At 40.0% G+C, this 22,206-nt stretch overlaps 1 non-coding gene across 1 annotated transcript; it reads right to left on the reverse strand.

Moving 5' to 3' along the window:
• Positions 1-1,409: 1,409 nt before the first annotated feature.
• LOC130984159 (small nucleolar RNA R71) lies at positions 1,410-1,517 on the reverse strand. Its single transcript, XR_009088110.1, has one exon. It is a non-coding gene; the product is annotated as a small nucleolar RNA R71 (small nucleolar RNA).
• Between the last annotated feature and the right edge of the window lie 20,689 nt (positions 1,518-22,206).

Raw genomic sequence — 22,206 nt, forward strand, 5'->3', positions numbered from 1 at the left:
GTGAAGAAGGCAGACTGGCGTTTAAACGCCAGCCAGGGCACCTGGTTGGGCGTTTAACGCCCAAAAAGGTAGCATTTTGGGCGTTAAACGCCAGAATGTATACCATTCTGGGCGTTTAACGCCAGGATGGTGCCAGGGGAAAGATTTTGTTTTCAAAATCAATTTTTTTCAAGTTTTCAAAGTTTTTTAAAACCAAATCTTTTTCAAATCATATCTTTTCAATCAAAATGTTTTCAAAATCAATTTCTTTCCTTTTTCAAAGATACTTACTAACAATTAATGATTTGATTGAACATTTTTTGCCTTTTCTATTAAGGAAGGTTTTATGTTTGAATCATATCTTTTCTTGTTAGGCAAGTCATTAGTTTTTAAAATCAAATCTTTTCAAATTATTTTCAATTCATATCTTTTCAAATTGTTTTCAAATCATATCTTTTAAAATTGTTTTTAAACCATATCTTTTAAAATTGTTTTCAAATCATATCTTTTCAATCATATCTTTTTAAAACCATAACTTTTCAATCAATTTTTTTTAATCACATCTTTTTCAAAATAGTTTTCAATCAAATCTTTTTAATTTATAATTTCAAATTCTTTTTCAAAAATCACTTGATTTCTTTCTCACTTTGAATTTTCGAAAATTATCAATCAAATTTTCAAAATGTTTTCAAAATCTTTTGATTGAATTTTCGAAAATTCTCTTCCCTCCTTCCCACATCCTTCTAAATGCACAATTCGAACCTTATCTAATTAAAGTTCGAATTCTCCTTCTCCTTCTTCTTTCTATTTCTCTTTTCCTCTGACATTTCAAGGAATCTCTGTACTGTGACATAGAGGATTCCACATTCTCTTTTTCTCTTCTCTTTCTTATGAGCAGAAGCAGAGACAAAGGCATTCTTGTTGAAGCTGACCCTGAACCTGAGAGAACCTTGAAGCGAAAGCTAAGAGAGGCCAAAGCACAACTCTCTTTAGAGGACTTGACCGAATTCTTCAAGGAAGAAGACATGGCAGCCGAAAACAACAACAATGCCAACAATGCAAGGAAGGTGCTGGGTGACTTTACTGCACCTACTCCTGATTTCTATGGGAGAAGCATCTCTATCCCTGCCATTGGAGCAAACAACTTTGAGCTAATGCCTCAATTAGTTTCTCTAATGCAACAGAATTGCAAGTTCCATGGACTTCCAATGGAAGATCCTCATCAGTTTTTAGCTGAATTCTTGCAAATCTGTGACACAGTCAAGACTAATGGGGTTAACCCTGAAGTCTATAGACTGATGCTATTCCCTTTTGCTGTAAGAGACAGAGCTAGAATATGGTTGGATTCTCAACCTAAGGAAAGCCTGGACTCTTGGGAAAAGCTAGTCAATGCCTTCTTGGCAAAGTTCTTTCCACCACAAAGATGGAGTAAGCTTAGAGTGGAAGTCCAAACCTTCAGACAGAAAGATGGAGAATCCCTCTATGAAGCTTGGGAAAGATACAAACAATTAATCAGAAGATGTCCTTCAGACATGCTTTCTGAATGGAGCATCATAGGTATTTTCTATGATGGTCTCTCTGAACTATCCAAGATGTCCTTGGATAGCTCTGCAGGAGGATCTCTTCATCTGAAGAAGACGCCTGCAGAAGCTCAGGAACTGATTGAAATGGTTGCAAATAACCAATTCATGTACACTTCTGAAAGGAATCCTGTGAACAATGGGACTAGTCAGAAGAAAGGAGTTCTTGAGGTTGACACTCTGAATGCCATATTGGCTCAGAACAAGATATTGACTCAACAAGTCAATTTGATTTCTCAAAGTCTGTCTGGAATGCAAAATGCACCAAACAGTACTAAGGAAGCTTCATCTGAGGAAGAAGCTTATGATCCTGAGAACCCTTCAATAGAAGAGGTGAATTACCTAGGAGAACCCTATGGAAACACCTACAATTCTTCATGGAGAAATCACCCAAATTTCTCATGGAAGAATCAAGAGAGACCTCAACAAGGTTTCAATAACAATAATGGTGGAAGAAACAGGCCTGGTAACAACAAGCCTTTTCCATCATCTTCTCAGCAACAGACAGAGAGTTCTAAGCAGAGTACTTCTGACTTAGCAACAATGGTCTCTGATCTAATAAAGACCACTCAAAGTTTCATGAATGAAACAAGGTCCTCCATCAGAAATTTGGAAGGACAAGTGGGTCAGCTGAGCAAGAAAGTTACTGAACTCCCTCCTAGCACTCTCCCAAGTAATACAGAAGAAAATCCAAAGGGAGAGTGCAAGGCCATTAACATGGCCGAATTCTGGGAGGAAAGAAAGGAGGTGGACGCCACTGAGGAAGACCTCAGTGGGCGTGTACCAACCTCCTCTGAGTTCCTCAATGAGGAACAATGGGAATCTGAGGCTCAAATTGAGACCATAGAGATTCCATTGGACTTACTTCTGCCATTCATGAGCTCTGATGAGTATTCCTCCTCTGAAGAGGATGAGTATGTCACTGAAGAGCAAGTTGCTAAATACCTTGGAGCAATCATGAAGCTAAATGACAAGTTATTTGGAAATGAGACTTGGGAAGATGAACCTCCCTTGCTCACCAAAGAACTGGATGACTTGTCTAGGCATAAACTGCCCCAAAAGAGGCAGGATCCTGGGAAGTTTTCTATACCTTGTACCATAGGTACCATGACCTTCAAGAAGGCCTTGTGTGACCTAGGGTCAAGTGTAAACCTCATGCCCCTCTCTGTAATGGAGAAATTAGGGATCCTTGAGGTGCAAGCTGCAAGAATCTCATTAGAGATGGCAGACAATTCAAGAAAACAAGCTCATGGACTTGTAGAGAATGTTTTGGTGAAGATTGAAGACCATTACATCCCTACTGACTTCATAGTCCTAGAGACTGGGAAGTGCATGGATGAATCTATCATCCTTGGCAGACCCTTCCTAGCCACAGCAAAGGCTGTGATTGATGTTGATAGAGGAGAGTTGATCATTCAAGTGAATGAAGAATTGATGAGTGGATAATTTGTATACTTTTTGGCATTGTTTTTAGCATGTTTTTAGTATCTTTTAGTTAGTTTTTATTATATTTTTATTAGTTTTTAGTTAAAATTCACTTTTCTGGACTTTACTATGAGTTTGTGTGTTTTTCTGTGATTTCAGGTATTTTCTGGCTGAAATTGAGGGACCTGAGCAAAAATCTGATTCTGAGACTCAAAAGGACTGCAGATGCTGTTGGATTCTGACCTCCCTGCACTCGAAGCGGATTTTCTGGAGCTATAGAAGCCCAATTGGCGCGCTCTCAACGGCGTTGGAAAGTAGACATCCTGGGCTTTCCAGCAATATATAATAGTCCATACTTTGCCCAAGATTTGATGGCCCAAACCGGCGTTCAAAGTCACCTCAAGAAATTCCAGCGTTAAACGCCGGAACTGGCACCTAATTGGGAGTTAAACGCCCAAACTGGCACTAAAGCTGGCGTTTAACTCCAAGGAGAGTCTCTACACGAAATTTCTTCATTGCTCAGCCCAAGCACACACCAAGTGGGCCCGGAAGTGGATTTTTATGTCATTTACTCATCTATGTACTAGTTTTCTATAAGTAGGACCTTTTACTAGTGTATTAGAGATCTTTGGATTGTTTTTGATCCTTTGATAATCTTTTGATCATGTTTTTATGATTGAACCCTCTTTGGGAGGCTGGCCATTCGGCCATGCCTAGACCTTATTCTTATGTATTTTCAACGGTGGAGTTTCTACACACCATAGATTAAGGTGTGGAGCTCTGCTGTACCTCGAGTATTAATGCAATTACTATTGTTCTTCCATTCAAATTCCACTTGTTCTTTATCCAAGATATCACTTGTTCTTCAACATGATGAAGGTGATGATTGACGCCCATCACCATTCTCACTCATGAACAAAGTGACTGACAACCATTCTTGTTCTACACGCATCCGAGGCTTAGTGAATATCTCTTGGATTTCTGATTGCATGATGCATGGTTGATCGCCTGACAACCGAGTGCTCGCCTGACAAACGAGCCAGCCATTCCGTGAGATCAGAGTCTTCGTGGTATAGGCAAGAACTGATGGCAGCATTCAAGAGAATCCGGATGGTCTAACCTTGTCTGTGGTATTCTGAGTAGGATTCAATGATTGAATGACTGTGACGTGCTTCAAACCTGTAACCTACTGGGCGTTAGTGACAGCCGCAAAAGAGTTATTCTATTCCGGTAGGGGAGGGAACCAAACCGGTGATTGGCAGCACTGTGACAGAGTGTGTGCATTAGCTTTCACTGCGCGGATGGGAGGTAGCTGCTGACAACAGTGAGACCCTATACGAGCTTGCCATGGAAAGGAGTAAGAAAAGATTGGATGAAGGCTGTAGGAAAGCAGAGAGACGGAAGGGAAGGCATCTTCATACACTTGTCTGAAGCTCATACACCAATGATATACATAAGTATCACTATCTTTATCTTCTATGTTATTTTCGTTCATCACCATATATATCTGAGTTTGCCTGACTAAGATTTACAAGATGACCATAGCTTGCTTCATTACTAACAATCTCCGTGGGATCGACCCTTACTCACGTAAGATTTATTACTTGGACGACCCAGTGCACTTGCTGGTTAGTTGTGCGAAGTTGTGTAATGCCATGGTATTGAGCGCACCAAGTTTTTGGAGCCATTACCAGGGATTATGAGAGTTGTGAAAAAGTATAGTTCACAATTTCGCGCACCAAGAATCCTTGGTGTTTAAGGCCCAAGGATATCCCTCTGTCACCATGGAGAGGAAGCATGAAGAGCTTCTCTCAAAACAGAGCCAAGCAAAGCCCCCACAGTCAAACTCTAAGTTTGGTGTTGGGAGGCCACAACCAAACTCTAAGTTTGGTGTTGAAACCCCACATTCAAACTCTAAGTTTGGTGTTGGGAGGTTTCAACAAGGTTCTGAGTGTTTCTGAGGCTCCATGGGAGTCCTCTGTCAAGCTAATGACATTAAAGAAGCGCTTGTTGGGAGGCAACCCAATGTTTTATAATTAATTATTTTCTTTTGTTATTTTATCTTTTTTGTAGGTTGATGATCATAAGAAGTCACAAAAATAATGAAAAAAGCAAAAACAGAATGAAAAACAGGAAGAAAAACAGCACACCCTGGAGGAAGAAGCTGCTGGCGTTCAAACGCCAGTAAGCCTTGCTGTTGGGCGTTTAACGCCCAGTCTGGCACCATTCTGGGCGTTTAACGCCAGAAAGGGGCACCAGACTGGCGTTAAACGCCAGTAAAGGGCAAGAACCTGGCGTTAAACGCCAGGAATGGGCACCAGCCCGGCGTTTAACGCCAGAAATGGCTCAAAACGTGATTTTGAGCAACTTTTGGTGCAGGGATGACTTTTCCTTGACACTACAGGATCTGTGGACCCCACAGGACCCTACCATCACTCTCTCTCTTCTTCCCCCATTCACCAATCACCTCTGTTATTCAGTTGGAGTTGACATAGAGGGAGACATTCCCATTGATGAGGACAAGCCCATCACCAAGAAAAGGATGGAGTACACAAGAGACCTCACTTATCATGAGATCCCTGAGATTCCTCAAGGGATGAATTTTCCTCCACAAAACTATTGGGAGCAACTAAACACCTCCCTAGGAGAGTTGAGTTCCAACATGGGACAACTGAGGGTGGAGCATCAAGAACACTCCATCATCCTTCATGAAATTAGAGAAGATCAAAGAATCATGAGGGAGGAGCAACAAAGACAAGGAAGAGACATTGAGGAGCTCAAGCACTCCATAGGATCTTCAAGAGCAAGAAAGAGCCGCCATCACTAAGGTGGACCCGTTCCTTGATTTCCTTGTTCTCTATTCTTCTGTTTTTTCGAATTCTTTTTGTTTGCTTATGTTATCCATGTTTGTGTCTTGTGATCATTAGTGTCTTAGTGTCTATGCCTTAAAGTTATGAATGTCCTATGAATCCATCACCTTTCTTTAATAAAAATGTGCTTAATTGAAAAGGAAAGAATTGCATGAATTCTGAATTTTATAGCAGTTTAATTATTTTGATGTGGTGGCAACACTTTTGTTCTCTGAATGTATGCTTGAACAGTGCATATGTCTTTTGAATTTATGGTTCATGAATGTTGGCTCTTGAAAGAATGATGAAAAAGGAGACATGTTACTGAGGATCTGAAAAATCAATAAAATGATTCTTGAAGCAAGAAAAAGCATTTCAAAAAAAAAAAAAGAAAAAAAAAAGCCGAAAAAAAAAACGAAAAAGAAAGAAAAAAAAGAAAGAATAAGAGTTGTGATCCAAGGCAAATAAGAGTGTGCTTAAGAACCCTGGACACCTCTAATTGGGGACTTTAGCAAAGCTGAGTCACAATCTGAAAAGGTTCACCCAATTATGTGTCTGTGGCATGTATGTATCCGGTGGTAATACTGGAAGACAGAGTGCTTTGGGCCACAGCCAAGACTCAATAAATAGCTATGTTCAAGAATCATCATACTTTACTAAGAGAATCATTAACACTATCTGGATTCTAAGTTCCTAAAGAAGCCAACCATTCTGGATTACAAGGGATAGAGTGAGATGCTAAAACTATTCAGAGACAAAAAGCTAAAAGCCCCGCTCATCTAATTAACACTGATCTTCATAGATGTTTTTGGAGTTCATTGCATATTCTCTTCTTTTTTTATCTTATTTGATTTTCAGTTGCTTGAGGACAAGCAACAATTTAAGTTTGGTGTTGTGATGAGCGGATAATTTGTATACTTTTTGGCATTGTTTTTAGTATGTTTTTAGTATCTTTTAGTTAGTTTTTATTATATTTTTATTAGTTTTTAGTTAAAATTCACTTTTCTGGACTTTACTATGAGTTTGTGTATTTTTCTGTGATTTCAGGTATTTTCTGGCTGAAATTGAGGGACCTGAGCAAAAATCTGATTCTGAGACTCAAAAGGACTGCAGATGCTGTTGGATTCTGACCTCCCTGCACTCGAAGCGGATTTTCTGGAGCTACAGAAGCGCAATTGGCGCGCTCTCAACGGCGTTGGAAAGTAGACATCCTGGGCTTTCCAGCAATATATAATAGTCCATACTTTGCCCAAGATTTGATGGCCCAAACCGGCGTTCAAAGTCACCTCAAGAAATTCCAGCGTTAAACGCCGGAACTGGCACCTAATTGGGAGTTAAACGCCCAAACTGGCACTAAAGCTGGCGTTTAACTCCAAGGAGAGTCTCTACACGAAATTTCTTCATTGCTCAGCCCAAGCACACACCAAGTGGGCCCGGAAGTGGATTTTTATGTCATTTACTCATCTATGTACTAGTTTTCTATAAGTAGGACCTTTTACTATTGTATGAGCATCTTTTGATCACTTTTAGATCTCTAGATCATCTTTTGATCACTTTTAGATCAGAGGAGAGACTTTTGGGAGGCTGGCCATTCGGCCATGCCTAGACCCTGTTCTTATGTATTTTCAACGGTGGAGTTTCTACACACCATAGATTAAGGTGTGGAGCTCTGCTGTACCTCGAGTATTAATGCAATTACTATTGTTCTTCCATTCAAATTCCACTTGTTCTTTATCCAAGATATCACTTGTTCTTCAACATGATGAAGGTGATGATTGACGCCCATCACCATTCTCACTCATGAACAAGGTGACTGACAACCATTCTTGTTCTACACGCATCCGAGGCTTAGTGAATATCTCTTGGATTTCTGATTGCATGATGCATGGTTGATCGCCTGACAACCGAGTGCTCGCCTGACAAACGAGCCAGCCATTCCGTGAGATCAGAGTCTTCGTGGTATAGGCAAGAACTGATGGCAGCATTCAAGAGAATCCGGAAGGTCTGACCTTGTCTGTGGTATTCTGAGTAGGATTCAATGATTGAATGACTGTGACGTGCTTCAAACCTGTAACCTACTGGGCGTTAGTGACAGACGCAAAAGAGTTATTCTATTCCGGTAGGGGAGGGAACCAAACCGGTGATTGGCAGCACTGTGACAGAGTGTGTGCATTAGCTTTCACTGCGCGGATGGGAGGTAGCTGCTGACAACAGTGAGACCCTATACGAGCTTGCCATGGAAAGGAGTAAGAAAGGATTGGATGAAGGCTGTAGGAAAGCAGAGAGACGGAAGGGAAGGCATCTTCATACACTTGTCTGAAGCTCATACACCAATGATATACATAAGTATCACTATCTTTATCTTCTATGTTATTTTCGTTCATCACCATATATATCTGAGTTTGCCTGACTAAGATTTACAAGATGACCATAGCTTGCTTCATTACTAACAATCTCCGTGGGATCGACCCTTACTCACGTAAGGTTTATTACTTGGACGACCCAGTGCACTTGCTGGTTAGTTGTGCGAAGTTGTGTAATGCCATGGTATTGAGCGCACCAAGTTTTTGGAGCCATTACCAGGGATTATGAGAGTTGTGAAAAAGTATAGTTCACAATTTCGCGCACCAACTAACTATCTGAAAATTTAAGTGTTGTTGATTTGAGGTAGATGTTTGCTAAGCTTGATGGATATTTGCAGACTAGTGGAAAGAATTGGTGTGGATTATTTGTCTGGACAGATTCTATACAAGATGAGGTGCCGGTGAAATCTGATAAAGAAAATGAGAATGGTGATCTAAAGATGAACATTGCATGGAGGATGGGTAAAGTGGAAGTAGATGTAAAAAATGTAAAAGTAATGGTCCAAGTGCTTGGTTTAGCGTTTTTTGTATTATTTGTGTTTATGTTAATGTTGGTGTTGAATGTTTGAATAGAATCAGTCCTGCAGCACAGAACCATGACGTTAATGTAATCCATTTCATAAACATTGTAATTGATATAAGGTGGGTTTTGATGCATCGAATGATTGCGCTCTTTCGTAGGTTGTTTCTGTAGTTTTGTTTTTGTAAATGTAATTAAACACCCAATTATCTTATGGATAAGAAACAATAATGATAGCTAACTTAAAGTATCATTCATAACTGATCCACAATAACATTAGTTCATATAAGGTTTTGCAATAATGCAGTGATGACAATAATAATAAAAAAGATACTGAGCATTGTTTTAGCTATTTTCTGGTAACCTAATTACCATAACATAGTTGCAGGGATGTCTATAAATCACCATGAACAAAATAAAAACAAATATAAGATTGTCATAATTATTTCACAAAATAACACAAACTTTCAGAGTGACATCCTAAACCTATGGATATAATCACTTCTTTCTTAGGGGTTTGAATCCTGGGGTGGGCACAAACTTGAGGAAGCCTGCCAACTGTGCTGTAGTGGCGTCACTAACTCCCTGCATTGGATTCAATGGTGCAGACCCTATTGGATGAGGTGACCTTCTTCTAGGTGGCAATTTTGAAGGTTTGGTTGGTGTCTTCTTCTTAAGTGAATTTTTCTGCAGTGCAAACAAAGGACACCATAAACAGTCCTAGAAATTAGAATATGCCAAATATTAAAAAGACATAACATGAAACATTATGATACAATACCTTTTGGGAGTCTTCTGCTTCAGAGTATGACGGCTGAGATAGATCAATCTCAGCCTGCTGGACATCTACTTCCACAAGAAGAGCATGATCAGTAGTAGCACTAGTAGCAGTAGCAGACGCTATTGCAGTTCCAGTTCCTGTTGTAGTTACAATGGCAGTTGCAGCGGCACTTGTAGTATGAGTTACATTAGTATTAGTTGTTGTAGCATTTGCAGATGCAATTGCAGTGACATTTTGAGCAACAGTTTTAGGGTCCTTTACAGTAACCTCCGCAGCTTTGGCGGCAGCAGCAGCAGCTTCTGCAGCATTCGCAGCCTCTTTTTCTGACACCCTCTTTTTGTATGACCTTTCTGTAGACAGTACTTGCAAGTAAATGGTCGTATCTGCTTCTTCAGAGTGGTAGTTGGCTTTGATTTCTTGTTAGACTGTCTTCCTTCATCCGCATCCTTTCTCCTCTTGGTTTGGAGCTGTCCCGATTTTCTCTTAACCAATGGTGCCAAAGGTCTATTGTTCTCGGCTTTCCCATAATTGTTGGCCAGATAGGGGGTTCATGTGGTAGTTGTAAGTGGCTTTGTATGACTCCATAGTCAATAGCTTGTGACAGAAATCCTTTGGATGCTTGTTCACTCTAATAATAGCAGCATAAGCATATTGGTGACTAAGTAACCATGAAACTCGTACTATAAATTTGATGAATAAGTAATTGGGTAACTAGGCAGACTAATTAAATAATTAACCCATGATAATCTTGTGACAGACATTTAAAGATATTACCAGTTAGCACCCGAAATTGACAAGTACATAGCCTTTTCCCCAAATCAACTACATGGTTTGTAGGGTGTCTATGCACCTCAAACTTCTCATAGTCGGTGTCTCCAGCCTAGATTGGTTGCCAGTGTTTAGATTCCTTCCTCACCTTCTCAAGTCTGATCTTGATTACTGGGGAAAGTATCCCCACATAATTATCCAGCTTCATCTTATTTTTTGCCATTGTTCTCATTACAAACATCCTCACCTCTTCAAGCAATGTGATTATCGGCTTTATCCTAGCTTTCTTTATCTTTGCATTGAATACTTCACACGCATTGTTACAAATTGAATCTAACTTTGGCTTGTGACTGAACTGAGATCGTGTCCAAGAATGTGTCGGCCATTTTCCTAGGTATGCCCATGCTTCCGCATTAAGCCGCTTCATCATTTTCCTGTGTTTCTTGAACTCTTCAAAAGTAGTGGCACGTGCAATGTCCCATAACAAGCCCCTTAGCTTTAGATCTTTTCACTGTTTATTAAAATTTCTCCAAAGATGCCATATACAGAAACGGTGATGCACATTAGGCATCACCTCCTGTATAGTATTAATCAGGCCCTGCAACCCAGAGTTAACGCATACAATTAGGCATTCAGATACATTAGAAACTACAAATTAGAGTCCATTAGTATTCAGTATCATGACCCATAACATTCCCTCACATTGGGTTTTGCTCACCATAACAGTCCCTCACATTGTTGTCACTCACCATAAAAGTCCCTAACTTTTGTTATCGTGTAACTAAACAAGTCCTTTAATCATATCAGTAGCAACTAACATGATACAGTGCAACCATCATAACAAGAATAAGTATAATAGTTACCAGCTCAGAATAAAGCATCATAGGCATAACTAGCTAAATACCTTTTGCATGTCAGAAATAAGGCACCAACCATGTGTCTTGTAATCTCCCAAGTCTTGCTGCAACAGTTCAAAGAACCACTTCCAGTTCACAGTATTTTCAACTTCCACAATTGACCATAAATGACGTATATGTGATGGTTAGCATCATGCGCAACAGCTGAAAGAATTTGGCCTCCAAATACAGTCTTCAGAAAAGCTCTATCAAGTCCAATGAGTAGACGACATCCATACCTGAAGCCATTCTTGCATTCACTTAAACATACATACATCTTCTCAAAAATAATCTCACAGTTTGACTGCGGAATAGTGCAAATTTGAATAGTCGAACCCGGGTTGGTTTTCAAAAGTGTCTCCCCATAGTCCCTTACCATTGCATATTGTGCCTTTTCATCACCATAGACAAGGTTTCTAGCATCAGATAGTGTACTTGAGATTGAATTCCTATTCAATGACAAATCATACTTAGTCTTGAAGAATGTATTAGCATCACAATGTCTGAAGTTGGGATACTTTCTCACTTTTCTCACCAACTTACTAGCAACCCAATTCCTGTTGACTGCTCCGTTCTTATCCTCTCTTGCACAGGTATGATCATCTCTGAATGTCTTCACTTGCCAACAAGTATCCTCACGGTCCTTCAAAGAAAAAATAACCCAGTTGCATTCCTTTACCTTGCATACTGCCCTTAGCCTCTTCCTATCATTCTTATTGAATCGAATACGCCTTCCCTCCTGGATGGTGTACTGCCTAACAGCCTCTTTAAAATCCCACTTCATATTAAACTTCATTCCAACATCTAAATGTAATTCACCGAACATAGCACCCTCCCTGAAAACTGAAAATACCTCATCAGATTCAGTCTCTTCTTCTAGTTCATCTTCAGAATTCGGTGGAGTTTTCATCTCCAACGAATGCCACGAGTTGGTACCATCAGAATCAGTCCCAAGATCATATGCATCATAATTATCAGTCATACCACCTCCCACGAATCCAATATCTACTTCAACATCAGAAACATCCTCTACAAAAGTGTCATCATCAACACATATCTTTTTGTTATCCTTACTCTTGCCCTTATCATTACCTTGTTCATCACTCTTATTTGTTTTTTCTTTCTACTTTTTACCTTACGTGAAGGAACAGGGTCCCCAACACATGAATCAAATGAGTTGTCTTCTCTAACTGGTTTATATGTCTCATCTTCTGAAATCTCATCAAAATTAGAGGAGTCTTCATCAGAGGACAACAACATTACAGGCATCTTGCTACCTTGCAGCTTTTTCTGACCCTTTGTGCAACCTACCCCATTAGCAAACCTCAAGCAATACCTCCTATTCACTTTGGTTTGAGTTAGTTTGGGGGTTTTCTTAGTCTTCCTTTTTATTGTTTGTTCAGTAGGCACTTTAACTGAGGCTTTAACCTCCTGCTCCCTAGGTAGACTAATATTAACAGTAGGAGTCTTTTCGACATTTGGATTGGCACCATCGTGTGGGTCTGTGGAACGGATGCGGCATTTTTCTTTGCTTGCTTTCCAAGATCCCTTACTTGATCATCAACATATATCATAACCTCCTTCCCTTGCAGTAGTTCAGGTGATGAAACCTCATGTTCAATAAATATATCAACAAGACCCTGGTTTTGTGAACACAACTGACACATCTCTCTTAAGTCTGCATCAGTATTTAACTTCCTCAAACCCTCCTCTATGCTCTTTCCAGGTACAAGCCACTAAACTTCCTTTATTCTATCATAACCTAGCTCTTTATAATAGTTTCTTAGATAAAATACATCCAACCTATCCACCTCAATATCACCCAGGCAGCTTATATTATCAGGATAGTACCCCATCTTTCCATCAATACCCTTTTCGAAAGTTCCTGCATGATGAAACATAATGTCCAAAACCTCATCCATCTGCAAGATATATAAATAAACAAATTAAACACATACATCACTAATAGTGTACCACAACTAAACAAGTGTATCATTAAAGAAAAAATCTCCTTTTTGATATATAAAAAAAACAGAGCAACCCAAACTCCACGCTAACATAGTAACCACAAAAAACCTAACAGCATAAAAATCTCAACAAAATACCAAACGAAAATGAAATCACTTCAAACAATAACTCAAATGAAGAACCATTAATGAATATCCAAAAAAAATAAATTTCAACTCGAAATAGTATTGCTAACCTTGTTGATGCTCACGATGATGATACCCTCTGGTTCAGCAACTTCCTATAGTTGGCTTCCTTCCTTTTCCTGCCAACGAACTCAGAAAATCACTAATGAAAAGGTTCTCTATTGTGACGATATTCTCTGGAGGAAGAGGAGAAGAAACGTTTGAAGAGAAGAAGAAGAAACATTTATGAATGATCACCCTTCCCAAGAAACCTTTCAATAGCCCTGCATGACATTACGACACCATTCTGCTTCATTCCCCCTATAAGCAAAACGAAGTCGTTTCGGACATCCTACGTAGAGGTGACAGAGCCAGGTCAGCGCTCTGCCTACTGACTCATGTTGGAATTGGATAAAAGGATCTATATGTTGTCCAAAGCTCAAACTGGAGGGTACATTTAGAGCAATTAGAAACTGATGGGCAATATTAGTGCACGGGCCCAATCTGGGGGGGACCATTTTGGGAATTTACTCAAATGCAATAGGCACAATGTTTTGTTCCCATCTTGTGCAACCGCAACTAGAAGTATATCTTAATATTTTTCATACAGGTGTATGCCATCAACCTGCACCAATGGCTTGCAGTGTCTAAATGCTACAATACACGGATTGGAGCTCCAAAAAATGCGATGGAGAACTCTTACACCTTGAACTTCCTTACTCTCACGGTAAACGTGAACACGAGTCCTTGGCATCTTTGCATTCATTGCTTTCAACCATACTGGCAGAGTTTGGTAAGAAACTTTCCAATCACCGAAAATTTTTGCGACATATTTATGCTTTGCCAACCAAGCCTTTGCAGTAACTTATAGTGTAGTTGAATTTGGATTGAACTTCTGCAATAATAGACTTCACCTTTATCGATGGGTCTGCTTCAACCAACGACCTAATGGCATCTGCAATTGTGTCTAAGTCCAACTTGGCATGATCTTGTGAAATCATCCCCATGATGCACGTGTGCTTGCCATTGTATCTCCTGATCTCCCAACACCCCTTCTTTCAAATCAAGCTAACTCAGATAAGCCAATCGCATCCTGCACCATAACCTTGCATTTCGCATAGAATGTCTGCAGCTCAGACTTATAAACAGTGTAATCAACTCCTCTAGAAATGGTGTAGCTTTTGATTGTAGATATCACCGACTCTCTAGAACCAAATTCCATTCCGACAATAAACTTACCATCTTCCGTTGCAACATTGCCTTCACCTATGACATGCGAACCACTGTCAGTCGGACAAGGCAAATAAAATAAATAGTAGTGGCAACTTTAATTAATAATCATAACAACCCATATTCGCATATTCGTGAAATTTCGGGGCATGCATGGCTTCGAGATCTAGAGTCTGCATAAAAGACGAAACACCAAAGGAGTGCTGGCTTACAATCGCATCCGCTTCATTTTGCACCGCCAGATTGCCTGCCAGGTCTCTGTCATTATTTTCGTCGTTGACTTCATAGTTGCCTTCGAACTCCTCTTCACCGTCGTTGTTATCTTCTTCCCAGTCTATATCCCCAAGCTCATTGGTGCACGAATTTGTGATTCGCACAACTAACCAGCAAGTGCACTGGGTCGTCCAAGTAATACCTTACGTGAGTAAGGGTCGATCCCACGGAGATTATTGGCTTGAAGCAATCAATGTTTATTTTATTAATCTTAGTCAGGAGGCCAATAGGATTTAAAAAGTGAAATTACCAGATTTGATTATAAAAATAAAAGAGAATAACAGTGTTACTTGTTGTGCAGTAATGAGAAACATGTTGGAGTTTTGGAGATGCTTTGTCCTTTGAATATCTACTTTTCCTTGAAATCCTCTTCCCACACGCAAGATTCCTTCCATGGCAAGCTCTATGTAGGGTGTCACCGTTGTCAGTGGCTACTTCCCATCCTCTCAGTGAAAACGTTCCTATGCTCTGTCACAGCACGGCTAATCATCTGTCGGTTCTCAATCAGGTTGGAATAGAATCCATTGATTCTTTTGCGTCTGTCACTAACGCCCAGCCCTTAGGAGTTTGAAGCACGTCACAGTCATTCAATCCCGGAATCCTACTCGGAATACCACAGACAAGGTTTAGACTTTCCGGATTCTCATGAATGCCGCCATCAATCCGGCCTATACCACGAAGATTCTGATTAAGGAATCTAAGAGATATTCATTCAATCTGATGTAGAACGGAGGTGGTTGTCAGGCACACGTTCATGGGTTGAGGAAGGTGATGAGTGTCACGGATCATCACCCTCTTCACAATTAAGCGCGAATAAACATCTTAGATAAGAACAAGCGTATTTGAATGGAAAACAAAGGAATTGTATTAAATCATCGAGACGCTGCAGAGCTCCTCACCCCCAACAATGGAGTTTAGAGACTCATGCCGTCAAAAAGTATGTAATTCAGATCTGAAAATGTCATGAGGTACAAAATAATTCTCTAAAAGTTGTTTAAATAGTAAACTAGTAACCTAGGTTTACAGAAAATGAGTAAGCTAAGATAATTGGTGCAGAAATCTACTTCTGGGGCCCACTTGGTGTGTGCTGGGGCTGAGACTAAAGCTATCCACGAGTAGAGGCCTTTCTTGGCGTTAAACTCCAGGTTATGACGTGTTTTGGGCGTTCAACTCCGGATCATGACGTTTTTCTGGCGTTTAACTCCAGACAGCAACATGTACTTGGCGTTCAACGCCAAGTTACGTCGTCTATTCTCGTGCAAAGTATGGACTATTATATATTTCTGGAAAGCCCTAGATGTCTACTTTCCAACGCCGTTGAGAGCGCGCCAAGTGGACTCCTGTAGCTCCAGAAAATCCATTTCGAGTGCAGGGAGGTCAGGATCCAACAGCATCAGCAGTCCTTTTTCAGCCTAACTCAGATTTTTGCTCAGCTCCCTCAATTTCAGCCAGAAAATACCTGAAATCACAGAAAAATACACACACTCATAGTAAAGTCCAGAAATATGATTTTTGCTTAAAAACTAATAAAATTCTATTAAAAACTAATTAAAACATACTAAAATCTACATGAAATTACCCCCAAAAAGCGTATAAAATATCCGCTCATCACAACACCAAACTTAAACTGTTGCTTGTCCTCAAGCAACTAGATAAATAAAATAGGTTTTAACAGAAATTAAGAAGTAATAATATTCTAGAGTTTTAAATGAAGTTCAGATTCTTATTAGATGAGCGGGACTTGTAGCTTTTTGTTTCTGAACAGTTTTGGCATCTCCCTGTATCTTTTGAATTTCAGAATGATTGGCATCCTTAGGAACTTAGAATTCAGATAATATTATTGACTCTCCTAGTGTAGTATGTTGATTCTTGAACACAGTTATTTTATGAGTCTTGGCCGTGGCCCTAAGCACTTTGTTTTCCAGTATTACCACCAGATACATAAATGCCACAGACACATGACTAGGTGAACCTTTTCAGATTGTGACTTAGCTTTGCTAAAGTCCCCAGTCAGAGGTATCCAGAGCTCTTAAGCACACTCTGTTTGATTTGGATCACGACTTTAACCACTCAGTCTCAAGTTTGTAACTTGGACCTGCATGCCACAAGCATATGGTTAGGGACAGCTTGGTTTAGCCGCTTAGGCCTGGATTTTATTTCCTTGGGCCCTCCTATCCATTGATGCTCAAAGCCTTGGATCCCTTTTTTACTCTTGGCTAGTGCTCATGGCTTTTTTTTTTTTTTTTGACTGCTTTTTCTTGCTTCAAGAATCAATTTTATGATTTTTCAGATCATCAATAATATTTTTCGTGTTCCTCATCCTTTCAGGAGCCAATATTCATCAAATTCAAAGTACAATTTATGCACTGTTCAAGCATTCATTCAGAAAACAAAAAGTATTGCCACCACATGTAATTAATTATAATTTTTATTATTAAGAACTCGAAAAATATAGATTACTTCTTTATTCTAAAAAAAATCTACTACTTTATTCATGCCTAATGATGATGAGAAAAATAAATTATAGCTTAATTGGATATAAAATCAAAATAGACATACTAATTACTACTACTATATATCTCCTAAGGTGAACTTTCTAAAATAAAATAAAAACATTATCACTAAGTTAAAGCAGAAAAATTGGAACTCAGCAACCTGTTATTTTGAGGAGTAAATGTTCCTCTAATCTGTGGGGTGTTGTTCAAGGATTAATTTTTTGCACTTCAGCTCCCTTAGATCACGCCCTTGCTCCTCCTGTTCCTTGAGCAGTTTGCAAATCATGCTACTTTGATTATTCTGTTCTTCCTTTATTTGATCCATAGCTTCTTGCAATCTGGAAATAGAAGCCTCAAGATGTTCCCAATATTCGAATTGGGGCAGTTCTGGGAGAGCTTCTGGTGCTCTTCTCTTGGTTGAATCATCTTGTTGCTGTTGTCTGACCATTGATATTCCAGTAATGGGCTTTTCAATTAGGATATATTCAGTTATTCCCATCTTTACTCCAGCATCTTTGCAAAGCATAGAAATTAAGCTTGGATAAGCCAATCTGGCGTCCTTAGAATTCCTGTTTGCTATTTTATATAGCTCACATGAGATCAGCTGATGGACTTCCACTTCTTTTCCCAGCATGATGCAGTGAATCATGATAGCTCTTTTGATGGTAACTTCAGAACGGTTGCTGGTGGGCAATATGGAACGCCCAATGAAATCCAGCCAGCCTCTGGCTACTGGTTTCAGATCTTCCCTTTTGAGTTGAACTGGGATGCCAGTCGTGCTGGTAGTCCACTTGGCTCCAGGGATGCATATATCCTCCAGGATCTTGTCCAACCCTTTATTGACCCTCATCATTCTCCTATTAAAGGAGTCTGGGTCATCTTTCAGTTGAGGAATCTTGAATATCTCCCTGATCTTGTCAGAATTGGTATGAATGATCTTTCCTCTGACTAAGGTCTTATGGTCAAAGAGAGCAGCTCCAATGATTCTTTGCCTTTCTGTCTGCCATAGTTTAGCATAAAATTCCTGAACCATGTTCTTCCCCACTTTCGTTTCCGAATTGGCCAGAATTTCCCAATTCCTGTTTCGAATTTGCTCTTGGATCTCCGGATATTCATCTTCTTTCAGATCAAATCTGACTTCCGGGATCACTGATCTGTGACTCATTATCTTGTAGTAATGGTCTGAATGTTCTTTAGTTAAGAACTTCCCTTGATTCCAAAGTGGCTTTGGAGTGCTTTCTTTCTTGCCTCTTGGGTTGGGTTGTTTCCCTTTAGGAGCCATGATCTTGAGTGGGTATGTTTTTGTGATCACGGATAAAACACACCAAACTTAGAGCTTTGCTTGTCCTCAAGCAAAAGAGAAGAAAGAAGAGGAATAGAAGGAGAACAAATGTGGAATGGTGATGATGAGGAGGGCGCCTGGTGCACGAAATTGTGATCGCTACAACTTCGCACAACTAACCAGCAAGTACACTGGGTCGTCCAAGTAATACCTTACGCGAGTAAGGGTCGATCCCACGGAGATTGTTGGTATGAAGCAAGCTATGGTCACCTTGTAAATCTCAGTCAGGCAGACTCAAATGGGTATAGTGATAAACGAATAAAGCATAAAGATAAAGATAGAGATACTTATGTATATCATTGGTGAGAGCTTCAGACAAGCGTATGAAGATGCCTTCCCTTCCGTCTCTCTGCTTTTCTACTGTCTTCATCCAATCCTTCTTACTCCTTTCCATGGCAAGCTCATGCAAGGGTTTCACCGTTGTCAATGGCTACCTCCCATCCTCTCATTGGAAATGTTCAACGCACCCTGTCACGGCACGGCTATCCATCTGTCGGTTCTCAATCAGGCCGGAATAGAATCCAGTGATTCTTTTGCGTCTGTCACTAACGCCCCGCCCTCAGGAGTTTGAAGCACGTCACAGTCATTCAATCATTGAATCCTACTCAGAATACCACAGACAAGGTTAGACCTTCCGGATTCTCTTGAATGCCGCCATCAGTTCTCGCCTATACCACGAAGACTCTGATCTCACGGAATGGCTGGCTCGTTTGTCAGGCGAGCACTCGGTTGTCAGGCGATCAACCATGCATCGTGTTATCAGGAATCCAAGAGATATTCACTGAGCTTTGATTGCTTGTAGAACAAGAGTGGTTGTCAGTCACCTTGTTCATGAGTGAGAATGATGATGAGTGTCACGGATCATCACATTCATCAAGTTGAAGAACAAGTGATATCTTGGACAAAGAACAAGCGGAATTGAATAGAAGAACAATAGTAATTGCATTAATACTCAAGGTACAGCAGAGCTCCACACCTTAATCTATGGTGTGTAGAAACTCCACCGTTGAAAATACATAAGAATAAGGTCTAGGCATGGCCGAGTGGCCAGCCTCCAATGATCTAAGATAGCATAAAAATGAAGATAGCTACCCCGATGTCTCAATACAATAGTAAAAGGTCCTACTTATAGAAAACTAGTAGCCTAGGGTGTACAGAGATGAGTAAATGACATAAAAATCCACTTCCGGGCCCACTTGGTGTGCTTGGGCTGAGCAATGAAGAAATTTCGTGTAGAGACTCTTCTTGGAGTTAAACGCAGCTTTTATGCCAGTTTGGGCGTTTAACTCCCATTTGGGTGCCAGTTCCAGCGTTTAACGCTGGGATTTCTTGAGGTGACTTTGAACGCCGGTTTGGGCCATCAAATCTTGGGCAAAGTATGGACTATCATATATTTCTGGAAAGTCCAGGATGTCTACTTTCCAACGCCGTTGAGAGCGCGCCAATTGGGCTTCTGTAGCTCCAGAAAATCCACTTCGAGTGCAGGGAGGTCAGAATCCAACAGCATCTGCAGTCCTTTTGAGTCTCTGGATCAGATTTTTGCTCAGATCCCTCAATTTCAGCCAGAAAATACCTGAAATCACAGAAAAACACACAAACTCATAGTAAAGTCCAGAAAAGTGAATTTTAACTAAAAACTAATAAAAATATACTAAAAACTAACTAGATCATACTAAAAACATACTAAAAACAATGCCAAAAAGCGTACAAATTATCCGCTCATCACAACACCAAACTTAAATTGTTGCTTGTCCTCAAGCAACTGAAAATCAAATAAGATAAAAAGAAGAGAATATGCAATGAACTCCAAAAACATCTATGAAGATCAGTATTAATTAGATGAGCGGGGCTTTTAGCTTTTTGCCTCTGAACAGTTTTGGCATCTCATTCTATCCTTTGAAATTCAGAATGGTTGGCTTCTTTAGGAACTCAGAATCCAGATAGTGTTATTGATTCTCCTAGTTAAGTATGATGATTCTTGAACACAGCTACTTATTGAGTCTTGGCCGTGGCCCAAAGCACTCTGTCTTCCAGTATTACCACCGGATACATACATGCCACAGACACATAATTGGGTGAACCTTTTCAGATTGTGACTCAGCTTTGCTAAAGTCCCCAATTAGAGGTGTCCAGGGTTCTTAAGCACACTCTTATTTGCCTTGGATCACAACTTTATTCCTTCTTTTTCTTTCTTTTTCTCTTTTTTTTTTCGGTTTTCTTTTTTTTTTTTTTCGCTTGCTTCTTTTTTTTTTTTTTTGTATTCACTGCTTTTTCTTGCTTCAAGAATCATTTTTTTTATGATTTTTCAGATCCTCAGTAACATGTCTCCTTTTTCATCATTCTTTCAAGAGCCAACCTTCATGAACCACAAATTCAAGATACATATGCACTGTTTAAGCATACATTCAGAGAACAAGAGTATTGCCACCACATCAAAATAATTAAACTATTATAAAATTCAAAATTCATGCAATTCTTTCCTTTTTTCTCAATTAAGCACGTTTTTATTCAAGAAAGGTGATGGATTCATAGGACATTCATAACTTTAAGGCATAGACACTAAGACACTAATGATCACAAGACACAAACATGGACAAACATAAGCATAAAATTCGAAAAACAGAAGAATAAAGAACAAGAAAATTAAAGAACGGGTCCACCTTAGTGATGGCGGCTCTTTCTTCCTCTTGAAGATCCTATGGAGTGTTTGAGCTCCTCAATGTCTCTTCCTTGTCTTTGTTGCTCCTCTCTCATGATTCTTTGATCTTCTCTAATTTCATGGAGGATGATGGAGTGTTCTTGATGCTCCACCCTTAGTTGTCCCATGTTGGAACTCAGTTCTCCTAAGGAGGTGTTTAGTTGCTCCCAATAGTTTTGTGGAGGAAAGTGCATCCCTTGAGGTATCTCAGGGATCTCATGATGAGAGGGGTCTCTTGTGTGCTCCATCCTTTTCTTGGTGATGGGCTTGTCCTCATCAATGGGGGTATCTCCTTCTATGTCAACTCCAACTGAATAACAGAGGTGACAAATGAGATGAGGAAAGGCTAGCCTTGCCAAGGTGGAAGACTTGTCCGCCACTTTATAGAGTTCTTGGGCTATAACCTCATGAACTTCCACTTCTTCTCCAATCATGATGCTATGAATCATGATGGCCCGGTCTAGAGTAACTTCGGACCGGTTGCTAGTGGGAATGATTGAGCGTTGGATGAACTCCAACCATCCTCTAGCTACGGGTTTGAGGTCATGCCTTCTCAATTGAACCGGCTTGCCTCTAGAATCTCTCTTCCATTGTGCGCCCTCTTCACATATGACTGTGAGGACTTGGTCCAACCTTTGATCAAAGTTGACCCTTCTAGTGTAAGGATGTTCATCTCCTTGCATCATAGGCAAATTGAATGCCAACCTTACACTTTCCGGACTGAAATCCAAGTATTTCCCCCGAACCATAGTAAGATAATTCTTTGGATCCGGGTTCATACTTTGATCATGGTTCTTGGTGATCCATGCATTGGCATAGAACTCTTGAACCATCAAGATTCCGACTTGTTGAATGGGGTTGGTAAGTACTTCCCA

The sequence above is a fragment of the Arachis stenosperma genome, chromosome 5, assembly GCF_014773155.1.
Source record: "Arachis stenosperma cultivar V10309 chromosome 5, arast.V10309.gnm1.PFL2, whole genome shotgun sequence".
NCBI lineage: Eukaryota > Viridiplantae > Streptophyta > Magnoliopsida > Fabales > Fabaceae > Arachis > Arachis stenosperma.